This window comes from Podarcis gaigeae (assembly GCF_964106915.1).
Source record: "Podarcis gaigeae genome assembly, chromosome: 9".
NCBI classification, from domain to species: Eukaryota; Metazoa; Chordata; class Lepidosauria; order Squamata; family Lacertidae; genus Podarcis; species Podarcis gaigeae.
Window position 1 is genome coordinate 33,951,855 of NC_139685.1, and position 21,639 is coordinate 33,973,493.

At 42.3% G+C, this 21,639-nt stretch overlaps 1 long non-coding RNA gene across 2 annotated transcripts in view; it reads left to right on the forward strand.

Annotated features, from left to right (window-relative positions):
* The window catches only part of LOC310852536, an 84,198-nt gene that overhangs the window by 4,668 nt on the left and 57,891 nt on the right, over nucleotides 1–21,639 (forward strand). For both annotated transcript variants that reach the window (XR_014568226.1, XR_014568227.1), the window contains exon 2: nucleotides 1,180–1,218. This is a non-coding gene — a long non-coding RNA (uncharacterized lncRNA). The remainder of the gene's footprint in view (nucleotides 1–1,179; nucleotides 1,219–21,639) is intronic.

Genomic DNA, 21,639 nt, shown 5'->3' on the forward strand with positions numbered 1-21,639 from the left:
ATATTTGCTGCTGAATCATTTTTAAATAGTATTGTAATAGCACACTGGTGCCTTAGCTGAACTGGTGAACTATTGTAACCTGAAGTTGACATATCCCATTACGAATCTCATAAGCCATTTAGGTCACTTTTCTGTAGAAGATTTAGGGCTTGTATCTCTACCAGGGCTGCAGGAACACAGGCTCACTAGCTTTGCAAACAGTGAACTGGATCTCACTGTAGATGTGATGCTATAGCTTAAAAGGCCACTGACATCTTTGGTGGATTCAACTGGAACACTGTTTTCTAAGACTCAATAAATTATTGTACAGATCTACTCAGCACTGGTATGACCTCATTTAGCTGCCTATTTTTAGTTCTGGGCATCTGAGGAGAGTTGCAAAGATACTGAAGAATTTTACAAAGCAAACCCTATGAACACAGGCTGAACAGATCCATTTAACCCCACTCCCCCCCCCAAAAAAAGAAGATTAATGTTACAATCCTATAATACTTTCCTGAGAGCAAGTACCATTGAACCCAGTTGGACTTACTTCTGAATAAACACACTTCAGATTGCACTGTAAATAGGGGAGGGTCTGTTTACAGACTTTAAATACTTAGGAAATTAGAAAGAAGATAAATGACAATAGTTCAGAGAGTCTCAACAGAACAATTCACCAATGCAACATTGGGTGCCTGCTGTCATTGCAGCCCTTGTTCTTCCATGGAACTTTGGGAGGTAGTGGTGCAAGCGTTTTCTGTTTCTTGGTACAACCTCCCTCAGCAAGACGTTTAGTGAATACATTTATAAGCCTTTTTTATAAACTAGGGGCTACCACACAAACTTGTTCCGAACAAATATTCTGAACTTTTTGAAAAAGATGTTATTGATGTTGACACGCTTGAAAGCCAGCCGAGTCATGTAGTGGTTAGATCCAAACTAGGACCTAGAAGATCAGGTTTCAAATCCTAATTTTGCCATGAAGTTCATTGGGTGACATTCTGCTAGTCCCCATACCTCAGTCTCATCTACTTCACAGTGTTCCTTTCAGGATAAAATCAAGAGGGAGACTAACCACCCTGAGCATCTTGGGAGGACCAATGGGAAGTTTTGTTTGTTTGTGTTTACAATCACTCATATTAATTTTATGAAATAAATAAAAATAAAGTAATGTAATGTACTATTTATTTTTTGCAGGTGATGTGTCAAGTCCACTGGCTACACTGAGAAGCTCAGGTAGGGAGATTCAGCATGTTTCCTTGCATGTCAAAATTATATTTAATAATTTCTTCTTCCTCTTTGTCTTTTGGTTAATAAGGAGAAAATTAATCTGCCCTAGCAATGCAATTAAATTAACTTCATATGAAGTAATTAATTTCAGGACTTGTGGTTGCTTTCAGGTAGTAGTGTCCTTGAGGATGCTGAAGCTTCACCAGGCTCTTACTGCTTCAAACACATCCATTTTTAGTGGCCAAACACATCCTGTTTATAATACATACCTTAGTGCACCCTTTGCTAGCCTGGTGCCAAATATGACTGCATATTTGTTTGTTTTCTAATTAACTAGATGAAGGGATTTGGTTTGGTACAGCAATGACTGAAACCAATTTCTCATCCCAAGACATGTGCCTCACTTTCAGTCATGGTGATAAAGGGTGTTATAATCTACAAAACCTGGAAAAGAAAATCTTGTTCTCCAATTCAGTTTTCAATCCTGATCCAACCAGGGGGGTTCTTGCTTTCTGTAGAAAGTTAATTTGCCTGTTCAAATTTCAGCCTATTTAGTTCACTCTCCTCTTCTGTCAATATTGCCAGTTGTTTGATTCACTGAAATTAGGCTCAAGAAGCTTTCATGCATTATTTTGCTTGAGGGGATAATAAACTATAGGATTTGTAGTCTTAAGAACAGCATGTCTGTTTCACTCAAAGCTATACCTGGTAAGGGCTGGTGAGATTGCAGGAACTGGCTTGGCATTAAAGGGTTAACTTGTTAAGATACAGCTGTGTTGGCACAAAAATGTCTAAATGATGTGGAAGTGCAGGTATCATAATGATTGCAGATGTGACAACAGTTTTGTTAGAAAGGCCAGGATGAACAGGTGGTGCATTGATTTAAGGATGGAGAATTTTGGTGTGGCTATTGGAATACTCAGGGCAAGATTTAGAAAGATTATGAAGCTAAAGAAACACAACTGTCTGCCTTTCTTTTCCCTTTTCCATTGTTTGCTAAATTTGCTAACAAATATGTGATGTGATTGCCTTACTTTGAATTTGATTCATTTTCATATAACACAAGCAAGCAATTGCCAACAGCTAGATTCAGACTTGTTTTTCTAAGCAGCTGATTTCAGTATTCTGTTTACCAATTAGTGCCTTTTTTCTTCATTATTTATTATTGTTTCCCCTGTCTTGACATGGGGATTATAATCATTTCAACATGCTAATAAATGATTGGGAAGTTTGTCTAGTTTCATTTTAACTTCCATTGATTCTAATGATGGCTTCTTTTGTTAAGATAATATTTTAATTTGCACTTCAATACAGCCTCCCTTTTGTGGAGCTCAAATAGTTCTGCAAGTATTAATAAATTCAGTCTCAGGAGAGTAAAATATTATTGTCCTCATTTTACAGAGAGGAAAATTACTGATGCACAGTAAACTGTCCAGGTACAGAAAGTCTATGACACAGAAATAAGGTTAGAATATTAAAGTCTTCCCTTCCCAAGCATCAGTTACATCATATGTACTCCCTTTTCTGCACTTAGCCTTAGGCTGTTATGAACATGTCGACTCTTGGGGGTTCAGCCTTCCACCTGGCACCACAGCAACTGAACGTGAACAATCAGCACATTTCACTAATTCAGGCTTCCTGCCTTTCCTTGTTGCAAATTGAAAGACTTAAGGAATAAGGAGAAGAGCTGTGTGCGGCAGCTGATTGAGAGATGCACTACACACATCTGTTCTTTAGGCTAGAGGAGAAATAGATTTCAAACTGAACTTTGAGTTCCCTGCATGCTCGGGTGACTGGTGCACATAAAGATCACATGTTTCACGTGTTGAGGATCCCATTTATCTCAACAGAAAGAGGCAGTCCTCATGCACCAAGGAACAGGAGCATTTTGCCTCCCTCAAATGAAATGAAATGAATGGAATTCTGTATACACATAGAACAGATTGCTGCAGCCTTTGTCTCTATACAATACAGAATCTGAGCGTGGGACTGCAGGTTAGGCATGGCAGAGGATCAATGCAAAGAAAATAAGATTATTTTTTTTGAAAAAATACATGTTGCTGGTTCAACATTAAATGGAGGCTTTAGTGTCATTGCCCCAGCTCTGTGGAACACTCTTCCAATAGAGATTCAGCAGGTGTCTTCTATATTGACCTTTAAACATTCACTGAAGACTTTTCCTTGCATCCTTGCTTATGAAGACAGTTAAGATAAAAAAAAAAATACTTTCTGTAATACTAGGTGGTGATCTGCTTCAATATATATTTTGTGGTTGTGTATTTTGTATATATAACGGTTGACATTTTGTATGAGATTGTGGCGCACAAGTATTTTTATAAATAAAACCAGTAAAACCTGCAAAGGATCTTGTGACACCCTAAAGACATTATACTAGCAAATTTATTGCGGCACAGGCTTTTGTGTGCCCATGCTCACTTCATTAGATCCATGGAATGTTGTCTTCAGTTGGCAAGTATAGGTACAGCAGGGTTTAGAGAGAAGAAAATGTCAGCATGTTGTCATTTCTTCCCGTTTCATTTCTGAGGTGTCTCTTATCTGTTCCTGGGCTGTTCAATGAATTCCTAGAGCATGTGGTCTTAGTTTATCCCTGTTGTCTCTTCTATCTCCTGCTCCTAAATGTGTAGATTTTGAGTCTCAGATAGACATTTGGTAGACGTTTCCATTAAAAAACACAGCAGAGGCTTGGCCTGATTTTTGTACTGGAGAGACTTTTGCTTTCCTCTGCCTGCCAAAAGGAGCCACTGTGATTCCTTTACTTGCCTCCTAATATATCTTGACATATGCTCACTGCACTTCCTTTTTCCTTTTTTCTTTTTTTGGCCTCCTTTTTTCCTTCCATGTTCTTCCATGTTGACATTCTTGTCATGAAGTCTAGCCCACTAAATTCTTTCATGACTCATACCTTTTCTCTTTCTGAATTCCCCTCCTGCAACATCACCTCTAGCTCACCCCACATTTCACTGTCTGTTAAAAGCAATATGTATTTCTTCACTCTCGCCTCTCTGTAGACTGCAGGCTGCCAATCTTATGATGTGCTTTTCCCCCACAATATTGTGCTGTTGTTAAGACTTTTTTTAGGAGTGGCGGGAATGAAATAGAAAGAAATGTCCTCCAATTTCATTTTTAATTTATTTTAATTCATTGCATTGCTGTCCTTTGCTGAATGTTAAGCACTGATGCTTAGCATCACTATTATTTTTGTAATTAGTATCCTGATTTTTAGAGAAAACAGTACTATGTTATTTGCTGACTTACACTTTAAATTGAACAGAGCATTCATCTTTACCCCTGAATAGAGGTGCAACCAACATGATAAGCAAGATACAACAATCACTAGGACTTCATACTAAATATTTTGCACTTTATCCACTACTGCATAAAACTACAGTTAATTGCATATTGCTGAGGACTGTGTGTAAATGCAGGGTTGCGTTGGTATATACAGTGGTACCTCGGGTTAAGTACTTAATTCGCTCTGGAGGTCCATTCTTAACCTGAAACTGTTCTTAACCTGAAGCACCACTTCAGCTAATGGGGCCTCCTGCTGTCACCGCACCGCCGGAGCACGATTTCTGTTCTCATCCTGAAGCAAAGTTCTTAACCCAAGGTACTATTTCTGGGTTAGCGGAGTCTGTAACCTGAAGCATATGTAACCCGAGGTACCACTGTATTGTCAAGTAAAGCACAGAAACTTCATGGGAGTTCTGAAAGAGTTATTAGAATAGATATAATTTATTAGAATAGATATAATTTATAGCAATTTTTTTTGTCCTTTTAAAGCTGAAACTGCTGCTTCAGAACCAACATGATGCCCGCAGAGGCCTTCTTGAGCATCCACAGAGTCACTGCCCCCTGCCCCTCCACTGCTGAAATTCGGCTTGAAATAAGCATTCTATACTAGCCAATAGACTAGGTTGTGCTGTGTGCTTGGTTGCAGTGTGTGTGTGTGGTGTCCAAAGCTGCCCATGGAACCCAAAAGGTTGGCAAACTCTGTCCTCCCCCCCAAATAATCCATGCTTACTTGAAAAATCTCAGTGAACAGGACTTGCTGCAACTAAAAGTGGATGTAGTATTCCCACCGTGAGTTTCCTTTTCATCTGCTTCTGTGATTGGTTCGTGTGTTGATCTGCGGACAGTTCTAGTCTGCCGTAGGAACATAGCAAACCAGCCTAATGCTGGGTCAGACTATTGGTCCATTCGGCTCAGTATTGTCTACACTGGTTGGCAGTGGCTCCCCAAGATTTTAGATGGGAGCCTCTCCCACCCCTACCTGGAGATGCCGGGGATTGGACTTGGGACGTTCTGCATGAAAAGCAGATGATTTACAGCTAAACTTTAGAGGGGTCAAAAGTTGGGCTTGCCTTCTGTAGCGAGGTTGTGAATCCTGCAGGGGTACCACTCAGACCCATAATAATGGTTTTCCATTGTTTTTCTCCTTCCTAATGAGGTTCCCAACCTAGGTCATGGTGCTACCTCCTGTGAGCTTGGTGTTGAAGGGTGCATTTGGCCTTCTGTAGGAAGCTCCTTTGACCCTCACAGCCACACCATACATTTAAAAGCACATGACTTCCCCTACAGCGTCCTGGGAACTATAGTTATTTACAAGTCCTGGGAATCGTATCTCTGTGAGGGGCTAAACTACAGTTCCCAGGATTCTTTGGGGAAGCCATCAGCTATACAGTGGTACCTCGGGTTACAGACACTTCAGGTTACAGACGCTTCAGGTTACAGACTCTGCTAACCAAGAAATAGTACCTTGGGTTAAGAACTTTGCTTCAGGATGAGAACAGAAACCGTGCGGCGGCGGCAGAAGAAGGCCCCAGTAGCTAAAGTGGTACCACAGGTTAAGAACAATTTCAGGTTAAGAACGGACCTCCAGAACGAATTAAGTTCTTAACCCGAGGTACCACTGTTAAACCATTTAAATATATAGTATGAATTTGGATTGTTCTTGTTTATTTATTTAAATGTCTAAACCACTCTTCATCCAGATGGATCCCAGCTCAGTGTACAACAACAACAAAATGCCATATAAACCAAAACATAATAATCTATCCCATGAAGGTGGAAATTAAAGAAACAACAACCAAAGCCAAAAAGCAGCCACCAACTAATGTAATGCCTTTCAAATGTCTAAGCGAACCCCAAAGTAATAACCTGGTGCTTGTTCTACCACACAGACACCAGTACAGAAATGGTGCGTGCAGTATATTCAGCACTGTTTGTGTGGAAGTGTTTGTAACCTTACAGGGCTTGAGCCCTTCTTCTGGGAGGAGCTGTGGCTTACAGGTTTGATGTGCTGCTTCCTAATTACTGCCTGGTTGCATTGGAGTGCAACTGCACATCCTTCCCAAATGGTCCTTGCCTTTTCCCTGGCAGCAGGGTGGTTACTAGCTGCTATCTGTATTGGGTTTGCCAGGGAACCCTGGAACTTGTGACGGCATGGGCTGTTGTTTCCCTGCTCACTAGCCTGTGGTTTTAGCTGTGCTGTGGGCACTTCCTGACTCTCTACTCATCCACTTTGTGGGAACGTGTCTGGAATAATTTATGCACCATCCCCTGAGCCTTCCCACATTCAACCACACGTTGATCGGTGCCTTCTGTGCATGGCTGTTGGGAGGCTTCTGCTGCAGTTATGTCATGATTGCAAAAGAGTTGTAAGGATGCTGTGAGAGTCCCTGTTTCTGCTGCTGTATCATCTCATTTCTCTCACTGCTTTTACTGTGTATTTGATGTTGCTGGTGGGAGAGAGCAGCATGTTCCTACTCCAGCTTAAGCTCAGGCGGGTATAGGGGTGGCCACGATTCAACCATAGAATTTGTATACCCAAGTGTCGTGTTTTTGGATGTCACTAATACATCTCCCTGTTTCGCTGTGCTCATAGTCATTCTTACTCTGAAGGAGTGTCATTTTTTTGGATGAGTCAGTAAACACACACCCCTGTTTTCCTCTCGTCACATTAATTTTTCATCATGTTTTCCATTTAGACAGAACATTCAATTTTGGGAGCTTCCACCCAAACATTTACTGGGTGGATGTGTTCCAAGCTCCATCAGCATGACCTTATCCTGCCATTACTTTATACTGGCACTTGGATTCTAAATTAGCCTGGATGAAAGTCTGATTGATTCAGTAGAGTATATTTCCAAGTAAATGGACTTCGTATTACAGTCCTAGAGTTCATTGGGCTTTTCCTAAAGAGTTGATTTTGTAATCAGTGGTTCTCATTTCAACTAAAGTTCTTCCTGCTTAAGATTTCAGATATGGATGGGCACCCATTCATTACTTGTATGTAGGTCTCATTGGTTTCTAGAAATTACTTATATCTGACAGTGTACGTGTTACAGAAATTGGGCATACTGTACACTGTTCATCTTTTTTAAAAAAAACATGTACATTGTACATAGCTGTCAAGTGTCCCTTATTTGAAGGGACAGTCCCTTATTCCAGCGCCATGTCCCGCTGCTGTCCCTTATTGATGGATGTCACTTAAATGTCCCTTAAATGATGTCCCTTAAATTTCAAAGGAAGCAGCTCCTCTCCCTCCCTCCCTGCCGGCCAGGGAGGAGGGAGGCTCCAGCTGTGTTGCTTGGCTGTGTTGCTCACCCAATAAGAAGTCTAAGAACAACTGGGGGGTGGAGCTTGCATGCCTTGTGTGTGGCTAGTTAATGCAAGCTGAGGGGTTTTTTGAATGCTGGACGCCATTTTGTTGCACGTGCTGCTGCAAACTTTGCAGTGCAAAGCCAGGCCGGGGAGCCATCTTAAGTTGAGGCTGCATAGGCCTTGTGGTGCATGTGATTCAGATTCTATTCAGTTGAACCTCTGGTTACAAAGTTGGTTGGACAGTGTTCTCGAAGCTACCAGCATGAGTTTGACCAGACCGCAGGAGGACAGGAAGACTGGAGTGCCTGGAACAGGTGAGGCTGCTGGTCCCTTATTTTGGCTGCTGGTCCCTTATTTTCAAGGCTGCTGGCCCCTTATTTTCAAATCTGTAAGTTGACAGCTATGACATTGTATGAACAGGTATACAGGTTCAGCCAATGAAAATGGATGCTGGAAGCTTCAGGACGGATAAAAGAAAACGAATAGTTAAACTTTGGAATTCTCTCCCATAAGAGGCAGTGATGGTCGCCAGCTTGGAATGAGCAAGAGGTTTAGGCAAATTAATGGTGTGTAAAGCTATCAGTGGCTACTATCCACAATGTTCTCCAGCCAATATCAAAGGCAGTATGCCTCTAGATACCAGTTGTTTGGAAGCACAAGAGAGAGAGTGCCATTACACTCAGGTACTGCTTGTGGTCTTCCCACAGGCCAGGAGTTGCCAACCTGACATGCAAAGGCACTATACAACCCACAGTGTCCAATGGCAGGGCCTCCAGACTGAGAGCTGTCATATACAAAAAAATAAGTCTCTAGCCCTCCTAGAAAGATAATTACGAAATGAAATGTGCAAATAGCACTTTAAGCAATTTATTTGAAATGAATGAACCTGGTGCTCCTCTTGCCTTGTGACTAGTGCCCTCAGCATCTCTAAATTTCAAATGTGCCCCCAGGCCCAAAAACGGTGGCTATACCAACACTATAGGCATTTTGCTTGACCACTGTGAGAACAGAATGCTGGACTTCATGAGCTTTGGTCTGACTCAGCAGGGATTGTTTTCTGTTCTTAATATCTAATTTCTATAATGTATGAACTGGCACAGCATGCGCCTAAGATTGCAGCCTCTTTTTCCTGTGTTTCAAAGACAAGCTAGTATTGCAAGTGCTTTGTTGTTTTGTCTCATAGTCAGGATAATATAATATGTGGCTCATAGATCTAACGGGCAGATTACCTATGAGGCTGTCAGCAAGTAAATATCAGTAGGGATAGGCTGCTGGTATTGAAGGAGAGAATGAAAAATCTAAATCTGTTTTAAAGCTGAGGTTTGGAGCAAATAACAAAAGTATTCTTCATGCTTATCTCTCCTTTTCCTTCCTTACAATGCGCCATGGCATTGACAGATGTATCCTAACCAGGCTTACTCAGATATTTGTTCCTTTGATCCCATTGGAAACTACAAAGTATGCTTGGGATTGCAATGGGTCTATATAGCCCTACAGATTGGCAACAATAGGAGTGGCATGTTTGCTTCAACTGCTGCAGCATCCTAACCAGCCTGCAGTGCCTGATCCTCATGTGTCAGTAAATTATATGATGAGGCAGGGGAAAAACAACACACATGATCATAGGTAGCAGCCTTGCTATGTTTGGGCTTGTAGGTTATGAGAAGCTGGAACAAGGAGATGTGACTCAGGGTCCCATCTTTCATCCTAAAGGGGAATGTTTCAAAGGCGTCAATACGGATGCCTGCTTGACGCACAAGGCAGGGTGGAGACCTGGAGAAGCAAGGTGGAATAAAAAATTATACAAGAAGCATGGTCAAATCAGGGTCAAACTACATGCTACACTTAATGCATAGTGTGCAGCTATATAACTTCTTTTAATTTATTTGATTGGTGTGCTCCATTCTACTGAAGCCCTGCCTGCCTCCCATTTTCATGTTCTTTGGTCAGCCTCGATGGAAAGCTGAGGCAGGAATTCTGGCAATTACAGATCCAAACTGGAGTGGGCTTGGGGAGTTTGGGGTCCAATCCGCAATGGTACAGAAGGTAGAACCTAAAATCCAGAGGCAAACCTCTCCCCAACCCATTTTTGGAGTTCATTGCATCGAAATCAATATTTCATTGTCTGCAAGATAGCACTTCTTTTCAAAGCTGAATTGTAAATAAGAGACCCGAATGCATTATGTATAGAGGTTTATGACGGCCTCCATCCTCTTTTAAAAGGGACTTTTAGCAGGTTTTATTTCAGTCTTCAGATTCCAGTTCCAAAGGAACCTTGATTTAGTACAGTGCTTGCCCATGTGCCATAAGGTCTTTTCATCAAAGAGATTGCTGAGAAAAGGATTTCAGAGAAATAAATACAGCCATGAATTGTGCGTAAAAGGTGAACAGGGAGCTGTTATATGGCTGTACTTAGATAAAAAGAACTAGAGGGCATATCAGGCAAGATATTTAAGACAATGCTTGATGGGAATGAATGACATCACATCCACCCTCTGATTTCTAATGCTCTCCATTGCCAGAGAGACGTGATAAGAAGGCTGAGAGGCCACTTGGTGTGACGTGGTGCTATTCCATGCAGATGTAAACATAAATGCAACCTTATATGCTTTCCTGAATTACAATTCAGAAACAGAACAAGATCTATGCTTCTTGTAGATGTCAAAGACTATGGCTAGCAAAGTGAGGCTGATCTAGTTTCACTGGTGGGTGAATATGTTAGTTTCAGTTCCTCTCTGTTCTTCATTTTCCCAATCTTAAATTCAGTTCTCCAAATTTCCACATCAATTTGTGATTTTTGTGTGTGCAGATTTCTCCTGATGGACCCATTTCTGTATGCAGTTTTGTCCAATATACACATTTTTGCAGAGCAATTTCCCCAAATATAATTCATTTTAATATTATTTTCAGCAAAATGTGCTTTTTCGTACATAGCTGAAGAACTGCACTTCAAAATTTGGAGAAGTGTGAATTTTTGAAGAATGGCTGTGTTTTGATTAAAGTTTGCCTTTAAATGCAGACTAAATCAAATTTCTGCCCTATCCCTACTCATAAGTAAGTGCCACTTGGTTCAGAATTACTCATGGGAAACTGTGCATAGGATAGTAATCTTACTTTGCAATCCTGTCCATGTTTACACAAAAGTAAGTCCCACTATGGCTGCATTCACACAGCAATTTATTCTGTTTTCCTGATGTTTTCCTAACTGTTAATTTTTGCTTTATATTTGGGTTTCACAAGGTGTAAAATTCACATCTGAAAATATAGCAGAATGCATTACTTGCTCTCAGAAAAAAAAGTTTGCAAATAACAAGGAATGAGCGTGAAATTTGAACTACCGTATATCCCGCTATATTCCTGGAAGTGGCTTTTGCACCATGTGAAATGTCAGAAAAACAGAATAAACTGCCATGTGAAGGCAGCCTATGTATCATGGTACTAGACCCCTTGCCCCTGTGCAATTGATGTATCGTGCTTACTTCCAGGAAAGTCTGCATAGGGCACAAAAGGGCACAACTCCAGACCTCCCCAAACATTGATATAGAACAAATGCTTAGATAACTTTGGTGGCATCATTTCTGAGCAGCCAGCACATTCAGTTCAAGCTGTCAGTTAAATCATACTAGCTGCCCTTTTTTGTCTTCATAAAAAAGCTTGACATCTACAAATTGATGTTGTGCTAAACCAGAGCATTTGCTTATGTCTGCTTCCTGTGAAGCTACAGCACTTCACCAGCACATCTCGACTAAAACATAGTTGTTGGTGGGATTTTTTAAAAGAGAGGATTCATGCATGTATTCACTAGCAGGAAAATCTCATTTATGTTGAAAAGTTAGAAGGAGCTCAGTAATCCCCATGGCTCTCTTCTCCATGAAGTAGAAACCTGCCTGCATTTTCTTGTTACAAAGCTGCTGAAGAAACACATGAGTGACATGGTGATAGATGCTCCATGGAGTGACTAAAAGCCTCCTCCAACTTGCAGGTGACCCTCCTTTAACAATTACTGGGATAGTGAAGCCACCACAGAGTTGTTTGTTTTTGGTGTGTCTCTCTGTGTTGAATGGACTGGCACATCACAGACAAGTGGAATGATTGAAATTCATGTCGTGACTCAACTCAGGTAAACAGTAGAGAGGGAAGGAGGCTTGTAAAGGCGTCTCAATAGGCTAAAGTGGAGGGTGGGAGCCTTGGATCTGGGGGCCAAATACCACCCTCTAGGCTTCTTTATTTGGCCCTCAGGCCACACTCTCCTTAAATGCTTTTGCCTTGCTAAAATTGAACTGTGACAATGCCCTTTGGTTGCTGAAAAAGAATGGGGATATATGAGTTATTGAAACCTTTCAATTTTGCATGGCTGTAGTGTAACCTCTTGTACAAAGGTAAGAGTCACACCCATTGCTCTGTCCACTTTTGAATCTGGACCTGCCCACCACTGGTAGGTGGCCCTTGGAAGGTTGAGCATAAGGGAATGTGGCCCTCAGCCTCAAAAAGGTTCCCTGTCCTTGAACTATAGTGTAGGATCCTAGCTCCAATGAAGTCACTGCCCAGGTGATAAACGGCGTCTAGAATTCCAGCTGATCCCATTTGTGCAGTTGTGTGGATGGGTTCTGCAAGAATCTGTCTGGAAGCTTACAATTATCCCTGTTCTCATGATGAACTCATTCTTGCTCTGGTAACCCAATCCCAAAGGAAGATGGCTGGAAACAAAACCAAGACCCCTGCCTTGCTTCTGCAAAACCAAATAGGCATCCATTTGCATTATTGCAATGCGCTATCCTTGGGCCTAATCCAGATGTTGCAAAATCCTGTAGCTACTAGAATAAGGGGGACAGACTATCCCCACTGGTGCTCAAAAGCTTACACTGGCTGGCAATACGCTACCAAGTTCAAGGTTCTTGTATTCATTTACAAGACCTTTAACAATTTAGGTTCAGGATTCCCCGAGGGAGGGCCTAATCCCTTATATCCCCTGGAGTCACTGTTAGTGCCTCCCTGGCTCAGATGCATGGATCATATCCACCAAGGACCAAGCATTCAGGATTGTGGGCCCCATTTTGTGGAACTTCCAGTTGAGTTCAGACAGACCCCTTCCCTGTAGAACTTCCAGCACTTATTACAGACTCCTCCCGTTCCAACAGGCATTTTAACTGTAGTTTGATGTTATAGTTTTAACGAAATTTCCCGTTTCTGAATGTCATTTTCTACACACTACTTAGACATGGTTGTAGTTAAGCGGCACATAAATTGTTTAAATACAAATACCACTACAGACCCCTCAATCTTCACTTGGGCCTGAAAGCAACTTGACAAGGTGCCAGTGTGATGTAGTGGCCAGAATATCTTTCCCTGGCCTGACCACAACTACAGGACTGCTACAAAGACAAAATGGCACCAGGGATAGGGTAGAGACCTTGGAGGAAAGATTGGGTATAAATGCAATAAGTCAATAAATACAAAATTCTTATCATGCCTTGGCCTGACTTTGTTCTGAGTCCTCAGAAGGTGAGCCAGAAACACCACAGGTCAATGACCTTAAGGAACAGGCAGAGCCAATGTGAGGATCCCCTTGAGGGATCCTCTGGGTTGATAATTTATGAAGAACCTCTGAAACTGTCGGAAGAAGAGGTGGAGCCACACACAACCAGTCCTCGAGAGTGCCAGCTCCAAAACTTTGGGCCCAGGCCAAAGAGCAATGACACAATATATCTCTGCAGACCGAGAGGAGTAGGTCTACTCCTGAGTAAGAAATTCCCGAGACTTGTCTGTTGACTGTGGTTGTGGTTAGGGTGTGGTTTTAGGAGGGCAGAGTAGAATATAAGTTCTCCCTCTTGGGCCTTACAGTTGCTGTTGGAAACAACCCAACGCTGGTTCCTGTGTCAACTTCCCCCGCCTTGTTGAATTCCCTGTGACTTTGAGCTGTTTCCTGACCTCGTTTCTGAATCTTGTTTCTTTGTGCTTGATATGGGCTTATTGAGGCTACACTGCACTTTTATAGAACCAGGGAATTGTAGAGTTGGAAGGGACCCCAAAAGTGGTCTAGTTTACCTTCTGCAATGCAAGACTCTCAGCTAGATCATACATGACAGGTTGCCATCCAACCTCTGCCTCAAAACTCCAAAAGAGGAAGAGAGCACAAGCTCCTGTGGGAATCTGCTCCACTGGCAAGGAGCTCTTGCTGTCAGAAAGTTCTCCTTGATGTTTAATTGGAATCTCTTGTCATTTGAATCCATTGATTTGGGTCCTAGCAGGATAAAACAAGTTTGACTCAACCTCCATTAGATATTTGAAGATGGCTGTCATATCTCCTCTCAGTCTCCTCTTTACCAGGCTAAGCATACCCAGTTCCCTCAACTGTTCCTCATAAGGCTTGGTTTCCAGACCCTTGATCATCTTGGTTGCCCTCCTCTGCACATGTTCCAGCTTGTCAATAGCCTTCTTAAATTGTAGTGCCCAGAAACGGACAAAGTACACCAGGTGTGGTCTCATCAAGGTAGAATGTTGTTGTTGTTTAGTCGTTTAGTTGTGTCCGACTCTTCGTGACCCCATGGACCAGAGCACACCAGGCACCCCTGTCCTCCACCACCTCCCGCAGCTTGGTCAAACCCAAGGTAGAATAGGGTGGGACTATTACTTCCCTTAATCAGGACACTGTACTTCTGTTGATGCAGCCTAGAATAGCATTAGTGTTTCCTCCCCTGCTATATCACACTGTTGACTTAAGTTAAGATTGTGGCCTAGTAAGATTCGTTACTTGTTTATGAGAAAACCATGCTTTGTATTGGTAATCACATCATCATTTAACTGTTAGTAGAGCACGAGAGGACACTAAGACTGCCCTACTTCTCAACGTGTAAAAAAAAAGCTGCCCCTCCATTTTCATATAAATGATATGTGCACATTTAAAATAGTTCCTGATATTGAGCTAAGTAGTGGGTAGGGTGGCGGGGCTGGGGAGGGGAGATAATCTGGTCCTTTTTGTCATTTTAACCAGGTTAACTAAAAGCAGCCAGCAGGTAACTTCATGTACCTTTTTATATATTTTTTAAAAATTATTGTTTTATGAAAGCATTTTATTTAGAAATGTTCGTCTTTTCCTGTAAGGATGAAAAAGCACCTGTTTGTAATGTCTATTAATTATGGATCAAAATAATAATAACCCAAACATTTTTGTAGCATGTTTGATTTTTATATTTCCGTGGCACCTTCTGTTTTGAGATATATCAGGGAAATCTCGAGAGTTATTTTTAATCAAAGGTTTTTGTTGCATGTTAAGCAAGTCAGTTGTCAGGGAGGGAAAAACCCTTTAAATAGCTTCAGCCGTTGGCTTTTTGAATGGAAAAATATTACAAATGTAAATGGGATGCAGATTGTTTTACAGACTACTTAGAGACAGGGGAAGCGATTAAAATATTCAGATTTCATGCCTGCATTTCTTTACCTGTCAAATGTCAGGAGCACTGTGGAAAAGTGAGAGCAATCTCACTACAAAAACATTACAATATTTTGCCTAAGTAATTAGTGTATCTGAACTTGAGTTTAGGTTCATGTGCCATTTCGACTTTAACAAATGTTGTTTAAAAACCTGGAAAGATTTGGAAAGTAAAAAAATATATCTGCACCTGGCGCTGAAAAAAACACAATGTAGGCACCAAGGAAGGGTATCTGGGGAGAACATTCTGCAGCCAGGGTGCCACCACTGAAAAGGCCATCTTTCTGGTAGCTGCCAATCGCACCTCATTTGGTGGTGGTGGGGAACCTTATCTTCCTGTTTATCCTATGCATGTTTATGCAAACACAAGTGACACTTTGTCTAATTGAGGCTGACTCCCAGTGTGCATAAGATTGCAGCCTTAAATCACAGCTGCTTCCTGCGGTACCCTGTCAATCCCTTTCAATTTTCTTCTTAACATCTTAAACTTCTATAATTCTTTCTTGGCAAATCCTCCCAAATCCTTTTTGCCTTTAAAAAAGAAAATTAACTAATGGCTGGAAATGCTTGTAGGCCTTTGATATCATGCCCCTGACTGTTCTTTGGTATGTTGACTTGGAGGGCTAAGCGGCTTTTTCAAATAACACAATTTGCATACAAGGCTTCCATACATTGCTTTGAAGATTGCTTTGAAAAACTTTCCCAAGAAATCAGTTCCTTTGCAATGGTTCTTCAATTGAGTGAAGCCTTACTATGAGACGGAGCAGTAGAGATTTTTGTTTTGTTTTTAACACAGTGATGTTAATTGGAATAACGTGTGATTGAGCCTGTGGTGTTTGGGAACAGACTGCCTTATAGCAGGGTTTGCTAGCCGCAGTCTCTGTGGGTACCAATGTGCCCGCTAACACCTCCTAAGGCATCTGTGAAAGGACTCAGTTAATATCTTCTCAATGATCTATGTGCAAGATAGTAGGAAAACCCACACCTCTCTCCTCCTCCTAACCTGGCTAAGATGTATTTTTCACATTTGACCAGATACTCACCCATTACTCCTCCCCTTCCTTTTTGGCTCATATCTTGTGATGGTGTAGCCACAAAGCATCCTTCTTATGGCTCATAGTGAGTAATCTATGGGCTGAATAAGCCATTGTTGCCGACACAAGTGATGAGCATAAAGTTGCAAAGCTGCTGTTTAAACTGAGGTCTTTGTGTGTACATGGTGCAGATTTCCCCTCACCCTTCCATTTGTTTACTTTATTAGTTGTTGACTTCCTATTTATCTGCACCACTGTGGGTGTGCTTATTTCACCCAGAAGAACTGGCTGGCTGAGGCACCAAAGATCGCTCTGTTGTGTTGCTGCTTCTGCCAGCTGGTGATTCGGCAGTTGAGTGGTCTTTATTAACTCTCTCCAGTGTGACCATCTGCAGCTTACTGCAGCACATAGATTTACCACAAGAGCAGTAAATTTCCAGTGGAGCTTGTTGCTGATTGAAAATACAACTCAGGCTTGAGCAATATTATCCCCGCATAAAATTGTCAGCTTTGAAATAGTTGACCCGACATTCAGATCTCTCTGCATGTTGAATATCAACATTCCTGGATAGGCAGCTGGCAGTGAAGAAGGTGGATGCAAACCCAATGCCTATGTAGTATTGGGGAAGGGTTGTAGCTCAGTGGTAGAGCATTTGCTTTGCATGAAGAAGGTCCCAAGTTCAATCCCTAGCATCTCCAGGCAGGGTTAGACCCCTGCCTGAAATCCTGGAAAGCTGCTGTCAGCTAGTATAGACATTACTGAGCAGGATGAACCAGTGGTTTTAGTATAAGACAGTTTCCTTTATCCCTGTTCACGTTAACGCAGCCTAAGGTAGTGCCCCTCCGTCCAAGGTTGCTTCCAGACTACTTGTTTACTGAACATTCATTCTGATTTGTTTGCAGGGAGGTTAGACCACACTGCTTCAAGCAAATGCTATATTACACTTTCCAATGCATTTCCTCTTCACTTACCGTATAAAGTTCAATTTTGTAAGGAAGCAGGTTTGTTGCTCAAGAGCTCCAAATCGACCTGAATTGTGCGACCTGAATTTTGCAGTATGTGATTGAATCCTGCCTGAAAACAATGACTGGATGGAAGTGCCCTTAGACAATGGTACAGACTCCATTGAGCAAGGCTTTAAGGTCTTTGCAGTCCTCCACATGATCTTCAAGATTCCTTTGTTTGAGAAGGGATTCACTGGCTGCTTTAAAACGCCAGTCCTTAGTGAAGACAACACCATGTGAAAATGCTCTCATTTTTCAAGAAAGGACAGGTAGGTAGGTGGCTGGCTGAAGCTTTGTTAGGATGTTTTAACAGCAGGGTTTCAGGAGTCGCCTCAAGCCTGTGATTTGCAGGCAGACACTTGTTTCTACAAATCCGCAAAGCGAGAGATGTTCAAATTGGGGGCAAGGGAGGCCTTGCACATCCCGTTTTTCAGAAAGAAGGAGAGACAACAGGAATAAAGGAAGTACTTAGCTTTTGTCTGTTTTCTGATATTGTAACTATATGTTTTTTTCAAGTTTCTAAGAGCAGCCCACCTGAGGCTGTCATGGTGCATGTGTGTGTGTGTGTGTGTGTGTGTGTATGAGAGACTCATATCAAGCTGTTGAAATGTTTGGAAAATATATAACTCATGTAGCTCTTTTGTTCTACAAAGAAAAGTCGGTTAATGAGGGCACCCCATTGGGGAGGGGGCAAATTGTAATTTGGGTTCAGGTGACAAATGAGTAAGGATTGGTTAGAGGCCGTAGCTCAACAATTATACATAATGTGCTTTGCATGCATAAGAGCCAAGGTTCAATCCCTAGGAATGGAACCAGGAAAATACCGTTTTCTGAAACCCCTGGAGAGCCACTGCCAAGTCTGTACAGACCATGCAAAGCTAGATGGGCTCAATGGTCTGATTTAGTGTAAGGCAGATTCCCATGCTGGCTATATCCACATGTGTACTATGAAAACCGACCTACCTTATAAGGTTGCTGTAAAGATTAAAGACATAATGTAAGTGAAACACTTTGATCACTTAAGGGAGAAAGTGCTATGTACTACACACTTAGTCTGGGCTTCTGGATTGCTGTGGATGGGATGCCAGCTCTTGCCCTGGCTTTTAAAAAGTACAAGCAAGAATGGTAGGCATCTGGCTGGCATTAGAGGATTTTCTTCCCCCTTATGCCCCAGGATTTGAGTCTCAAACATGGGAGAAGTCTGTTTAAGGTCTGGAACCCATTGTTGTGATGATTAAAAATATTATTATTATTATTATTATTATTATTATTATTATTATTACATTTGCGCAGTGCATTTTGTGTGTTCAAAGTATGCAACTTCCATTATTCTCCCATCAAAAGCTGCTTTGCACAGGTTTCTAATTCGACACCCACAAGCTGTGCAAGCAGAATGCCTTCTCCCTGAACCGACTGCAGATTTACTGGCCTTCTGATGAACAAAGACTATAGCTAGAAATGAGAGGATAATGATGGGACAATGACTGCGGCAGCACAATCACCTTTCTGCAGATGTCATGGAATCTTTGCAGAACGCTCTTCATCCAAAAATAAGCCTCCACAAAGGAGAAAGGAACAAAACAAGAAGAGAAGGCAGAAATGGAAGCCTCAGTGAGGGTTGATTTAAGGCAGCTTGGGTAGCTGTGGCCCATTTCCTTTATTTGCTTCCTTCCCACTCTGAACCTGTGACAGTTGTGACCTTTTATTGTTAAACAGCAACAGTAGCTTGGTGATCTTTTCAAAATACCTTTAAGATTTTTTTGTCTGAGGGCTAAAATGAATTGTGGCAGATGCAGGAAGCTGCCTTAAACCAATCCAAACCAACCATTTTGCTAGCTCAGTATTGCCTACCTTGATTGGCAGTGGCTCTCTAGAGTTTCAGACAGGGGTCCCCCCCCCCGCCCTGCCTGGGGTGGCTGAGGATTGAACCTTGGATATTTGGCACATAAAAGAGATGCTCTCCCTTCCCCCTTTTTACCTGTCCCTATCTTTCCCCCATAATACTTTCACCTTAATTTTTACTAGAAATCATCAGCAAATTCACTGATGGATGCTCAGATTCGCAGTAACCTATCAGCCTGGGAAATTAAGTTTGTGAAGCTGAGAATTTGCTTTAGCTGCACTGAGCAACCTGAGGTTTCCTGCTGCTCTGCAGCTAAACTAAGCACGGCCACTGGCTGTGCCCCTCATGCTATCATCCTTCCCACAACACGTTCCTTAAGCTCATTAAGCTCACAGTGAAACTGTCTTAATAGCCCTGAATCTGACACAGTATATTTCTCTGGGATCTTGGTTAGAAGAAAATAAGAAAGCTTGCTGGATCAGACCAAGGATGTAAGCTAATGCATTGTTTTTCACAATTAGATGCTTCCACGAAGTCTTGAAGCAGAGTATACAGCAGGAGTAGCCAATGTGGTCTCTCTAAATGTTGTTGACTTACATTGCTCATCAGCTCAGACCTTTGACCATGCTGGCTTGGGCTGATGGGAGTTGCAGTCCAAAGCATCTTGGAAGGATGTTTACCCCTGGCAGCTGTCTTCAGGGTTGCTCCCAGGCAACTGGTAGACTGCTTCTGAATAGGCAGGATCCATATAGTCATTATGACTAGTAGCCATCGTCAGGACTTCCCACCATAAATCGAATTCTCGTTTGAAGCCATTTAAGCTAGGGGCCAATCTTACTGGGTTTACCAAAGTGGCCATTCATGCCCCCAGTTCTGCCTCTAGCACAGGGTGGGAAAGCTTTTTCCAACCGAGGGCCATATTTTCTTCTGGTCAGCTTTCAGGAGGCCACATGCTAGTGGTGGGTTAGGCCTGAGGAAAAAGGAGCAACGCATGCATGGGAGTAGCCAGGATTTTTGTTTAGGAGGGCAGGCCTTTTATAGGGGGGGCAGAACCTCAGTTTGCTATGTATTTTTATTGATTTTGGGGGGGCAGCTGCCCCTCCCTGCCCCCCAGCTACGCCCATGAATCCGTGTACATTTTATCTTCGTACAATAGGCTAATACGCCCACCCTCTTTGTCCTCTAACCAGATAAGCAAGAGGCATCAGCAGAGTTTGAGGGCAAATTTGAGTCAGGCAAAAACATTCAAGGAAGTTGCAAAGCAGGTCTGCTGAAGGTGATGGCCTGGGAAGAGAAGGAGAATCTATAGCCTAGGGAGAGTCTTGAGGCCAGATAGGCCAGGAGGAATAGATTTGTTCCCTAGTTCTGAGCTTCCCTACTCCTGGCCCAATACAACTGCAGACCTAACTATGCATGGTATTAATTGTGTTACTTGCAGCCAACTCGGGGGATTAAAAGAAATAACCCTAGGTGTTCCCCAGACTGCAGGCAGGTGAGTTTCTCCTCTTCACTCTGCAGCCGGGATCCCGATAGAAATTGCCCCTGTTCCACAGCTGGTGATGGGGTGGGGTGGGGTGGGGTGGGGGGAATCTCCTGGTTTCTATGTTCTTTTCCAGTAGGGAATATTCCTATCAGGATCATGGCTGGAGAATGGGAAGGGTAAAACTTCCCCGTATGTCCAATGGAAATCTGAGTTTGTTGGTTTGTTTTAAACCCTGATGTGGCTTCAAGTCATACAAGTATGGATGAGTATTGCTGTTCTTGCCCTTGGATGGGATGAATTGGAAAAACACAAGCGGACGTTTGAGATCCCTGGCCCTGGAAATTGATGCTGAATCCTGGGAGCTGTTTAAGCAGCCTGTAACTATTCCTTGTAGAGCACAAGAATTTATTGCACATGACCAGCAGTTATCTGATACAACATAAGGTGCCCTGGAGAAGGGAGTGGGTCCTGGTTCCTGTTGACACTTCCGCGTTGGAGTTCAGCAAGCAAAGGTGTGTTCTGTGGATAAAACATGCGCTTGCTTTAACCTTTGTACTCCCTTTAGCATCTTACGCAGAGAGGAATAAGGCTTATGTTTTTTCTCTGCTAAACAGTTAACAAGATAGTGAAAATTGCTCCTGCGTATAGCTACATAATAAACAGCTGTCCTAACAAATTTCTTTCCCCCGAAAGGTGCACGAAAAATGTAATGTGCCATCACACAGAGCTTTCAACATTACCATGTCTTATCTGTGAATACGTTTTCTAATTGCTGCTCCTGTGTTCCTACATTAAGTGAGGATCACAGCCCCTCTGTAAAGACAACTCCCTACAATTCCTTGTTATAGGGCAGAGGCGAAATCACTCTATTTTCTGCCAAAGACCCCATTCCACCAGGTGCATTCTGCTAGGGACTGCATCTGAAGCCTCCCTTTTCTCTTTGTCATGCCTTCTCGCTTGCGCGCTCTCTCTCTCTCTCTCTCTCTCTCTCTCTCTCTCTCTCTTTCTTT